The 4,343-nt window shown below is 47.5% G+C and overlaps 1 non-coding gene across 1 annotated transcript; it reads right to left on the reverse strand.

Moving 5' to 3' along the window:
- Positions 1 to 697: 697 nt before the first annotated feature.
- Positions 698 to 803, reverse strand: LOC113269207 (U6 spliceosomal RNA). The gene has a single exon (XR_003321370.1). It is a non-coding gene; the product is annotated as a U6 spliceosomal RNA (small nuclear RNA).
- Between the last annotated feature and the right edge of the window lie 3,540 nt (positions 804 to 4,343).

Here is a 4,343-nt window from a genome sequence, read left to right on the forward strand (position 1 = left end):
AACAAAGGGGAATAATCACAAATAATAATCAACAACAATAATAATAGCTTACACGTCCAGAGTGCTCACCGTGGGCCAAGCACTGTTCTGTGCCTGTATTAACCCATCTATTTTAGAAAGATGGGCTGCAGTCAGACCATGGTACACTCTGTGTGCCAGGCTAAGGAATGTAGACATATTTTACTGACTGTGGGGAGGTTTTTGAGCAGGTGTTGTTATGAGGTAAAAGAGAAGAATCAGAAGTGCTTTGACAGGGGAGCCTGAAGCCCCCCCCCCCTGAAATTTTGAGAAACTATTTGTGTGAATAGCCATGTATTTCTTTTGGGGGGGGTCTTTTTAAAATTTAAATTCAATTAATGAACATATAGTGTATTATTAGTTTCAGAGGTAGAGTTCGGTGATTCATCAGTCTTACATAATAGCCCGTGCTCATCACATCACGTGCCCTTCTTAATGCCCATCACCCAGTTACCCCATCCCCCCACGCCCCTCCCCTCCAGCAACCCTCAGTTTGTTTCCTATGACTAAGAGTCTCTTATGGTTTGTCTCCCTCTCTGATTTCGTCTTGTTTTATTTTTCCTGGGTTTGTTTCTTTTAATAACCAGAACCCTGCTGTATGTGTTTTTCTCTGATGTCCTTGTTGGAGATGTTCTCGGCCTAGCACACTCCTTTTATCCATTATATGTTCCACAGAATTACAAATACAGAACGCTTCACGAATTGGCGTGTCATCCTTGCGCAGGGCCACGCTCATCTTCTCTGTATCGTTCCAGTTTTACCATACGTGCTGCCGAAACGAGCGCAGCCATTTCTTTCTTTTTCTGGGGAGAGCCGGTAACTTCCTATCTTAAAGGTGTCTGAGACTTAAAAAAAGGCTAAGAATCACTGAGTTCGCAGTTTCAAGCCTACACGAGCGGCAGCATAATAGTAGCACTGGAAGAAAAGGGGGTCCCAGGGAAAGAAGGAAAAGAGGTGGGGTTGGCTGGAAGAGCAGACACGATCACTTCCCTCTGCGAACTACTGCTCCGACCCACGACGCTGTCGGTGAATCTTCCAGTGGGCGCTAGAGATGGAGAACCCAGCCCTCCAGAGGCTGTGAGCCGCAGCTGCAGTCCTGACCTCCATCACAAGCTGGAATTTAAATGACATTGTCAAGGAAAACAGAAAAGAAGGCCAAGGACAGATCTTGGAATATATTTAATCTGTCTGCTGTGCCTTTTCCTAAGTGCTTTCTGACATTATTTTTCTCTACCCAGGAAACTCACATTTTGAACTTGAGTTCCTAAAATACATTAAATCACACTGTGGAGGGGCAGGAGGGGATGAACATAATGACTACTTATGTGGTTCACGTCTCATCTGAGGAAATTATCTTTTCAAAATGATCAGGTGCACCTGACCCTGTTAGAAAGAGTGTGGGTATTTTTGAGCTAAGTTAGGAAGTGTGTAGGATAATTGTTATCACTCAATGTTGGAATCTCAGGAACCCACAGAATTTCTCCTTTCCCTGGAGAGGAAGAAAAAGATACTTGTTACTCTTTCCCTGCTCATACCAGGAAAGCTACTTAAAATATTTTAGTCGATACAAATTGATAGCTTCTGTCTTCAATCAATGGCCCCAACCCAGCTATACTACTGTGTGGAAGTACCTCAAAGAATAGTCTGCATTTTCCCAAAAGTTTGTGGAATTTTGTGTGGGTATGTGATTTCAAGAAGAAAGGAGCAGCAGTTCCAATCTGTCACACCCAGAAACGACTTAGTTGTCAACATCATGGAACTTTGTAGAAGCAGTAAAATGTCCAACATGTAGTGAACACTTACTTTTTACCAGACACTGGGTTAAGGCCATATATTCATTATTCATTTAATCACCACAAAAATCCCATAAGATAACTTTTGTTTACGGGTCTGATTTTATGGACAAAGAAATTGAGGCCTAGTCAGCAAAATTCATGTTCCTAACCACTTTCAGACTATTCCTGCTTTCCTCTGGGGCAGGACCCATCTGCAGACCTTCACGCGGCCGCAATCCAGCCTTTGGGCCTGGGCCATCCATTCAAGTGGGCAATCGTAAACACCCTTAGATCTTCCGAGGTACACATTAACTCTGCTTACCTCGGCACCCTTCTCCCTGGCTCTGAACTTTGCCTGTCCGGATCGAAATGACCTCACTTTCGTGGGAACTTCAGACATTCCTGGCTTCCCTTAGAAGGCAGCTAGGTTTGGCCCCACTACCTACAGAAGTTGGGGGCACCACTAAAGAAACAGGGACCTGGATTAAACACACCCCCTGAAGTGAAGCCAGTCCTAAGAAAACACTCGGCTTTTGCAGGCAGACAGCAAACACACTGGCAGATTAGCGATACGGAGCTGTACGCCCAGGGGTGAGAGGGAGCTAGATCGCTGCAGGGGAGCATCTAGATAGGCAGGCCTCGGGGTTGTAGGGCGGAAGGCACAACCCAGAATATCAGAGGCTTGCTGGTGGGAAGGTAGCCCAGTGAGAAAGTCCGAAAGGGTCAATATGTAAGAACCAAGACAGGTGTCATGGGATGGGCTTTCCCCACCTGTACCCCCTGTTACAGGTTGAATAGTGTCTCTTCAAAATTCATAGAGTGAGGTCCTAAGCTCCAGGACCTTAGAACGTGATCTTATTTGGAAATAGGGTCCTTATAGATGTCATGAGTTACGATGAGGCCATTATGGGGGGCCCTACTCCAATATGACTGGTGTCCTTACAAAAAGGGATAATTTGACACAGACACACACACAGAACGTCATGTGAAAGTGAAGGCGGAGATCAGGGGGATGCTTCTACAAGCCAAGGATGCCACAGAAGGCCCGCAAACCCCAGAAACTAGGAGAGAGGCACAAAATGGAATCTTCCTTACAGTCCTCAAAAAAGCATCAGTGCTGCTGACACCTGAGTCTCAGACTTCTAGCTTCTGGAACTTCAAGACAATAAATATCTGTTGTCGAGGCCACCCAGGTTGCGAGACTTTGTAACAGCAGCCCTAAGAAACGAACACACTCCCTTTCTCTAAAATTGTAGCTCTGTTCCATTCTGCTTCTGGCCCATCTAGTCCTGGTTTCCTGAACCAAATCCTCAGAGGGTGGATGGAAGCAGAGAGCTTTTCAATTGAAATGGCTCCTGCAGAGTTTGCAAGGGACGCAGAGCTCATCGGAAGTCAGCGGGCAGAGTGCTCTGGGTACCTCCAACCCTGCCTTTGCACTGTGAGGACATTCTGTCCTCTGTGCACTGGAGCTTAAGGGAGGGGGTCCCCAGTGTGGAGCTGGGTGCTCTCTCAGAGATCAAAATATTCAACCCCAAGTCTGGAGCATGGTTTTTGCTTAACCTGGTCCTAGAAGTCTTTGTTCTCAGCCTCTCTCCCCTTCATCATTATCAGGCTGTTACCAATTTGCCTTTCGTCACCTGATGAAGGCAGCAGGTTTCCATGGTTACCTACAAGCACGCAGCCAGGTGTCATTCCTCGGAGGCCGCAGGATAAAGCAAATAACAGACTCTCTGGCACAATAAAAAGGACCTGGATCCAATGATCAAAATGGGGTCCTGGGAGCAACTGGGTCTCAGAAGCACGTCAGAAGCCCAGGAATGAGAGCTGGGTATGAGGGCAGAGGCGGAACAGCAACCCTCCAGTAAGTACTTCCGGCTGCCGGATGCAGAGCCCTTGCTACGACCCAGGGGCTACACCACCTACTGTGTGCACATTATTTCCTTTTGGTCCTTGTGACTAACGCCCCCTGTTTTATCAAAGAAGGAACTGAGTTTATGTGATGTATTAAAGATCTCGCAGCTGGTAGGTCAGAGAGGATTTGAACCCAGGTGCGGACTATCTGCCATCTAGCCCTGCAGGTCCGCTCTCTGTTCTTCTCCACCCCGCAGGCTGACGTGCAGGGCTACACCAACAGCCTCCCTTGCCCCTAGCTCCAGCTGAGTCTGTTACTGGAAAGCCCTGCAGAGAAAGGGGGGAGGAAAGGAGAGGCTGCTGCTGGCTGGCTCTGCCCCAGGACAGCTGCCTTTCCAGAATCCTCTTCCATTTTCTCTCCTTGTGTCTGAGTCTTGGGCTGCTATTCTTGGCAGTTATTGCTCTATCCCCTGTGTTGCCTGGGACCACTCTTTTATAGGAAACTCCTTTATAATCATCTTCTTTCTAATGAGACCCTGAGTGCGACAGCAGGTCTGACAGAGTGCTAGTGTTGAGTCCTGGAGTGTTAGGACAGTGCTCCTTACACCCCTGCAGTCTAAGGACAGGATTGGTCTTTGAGATTTGGGGCTGTGGGAAGACATGCTGGACCGGAGGTGGTTGTCCACTGGTTTGAGGGGT

Source organism: Ursus arctos, unplaced genomic scaffold (assembly GCF_023065955.2).
Source record: "Ursus arctos isolate Adak ecotype North America unplaced genomic scaffold, UrsArc2.0 scaffold_24, whole genome shotgun sequence".
Classification (NCBI taxonomy): Eukaryota; Metazoa; Chordata; class Mammalia; order Carnivora; family Ursidae; genus Ursus; species Ursus arctos.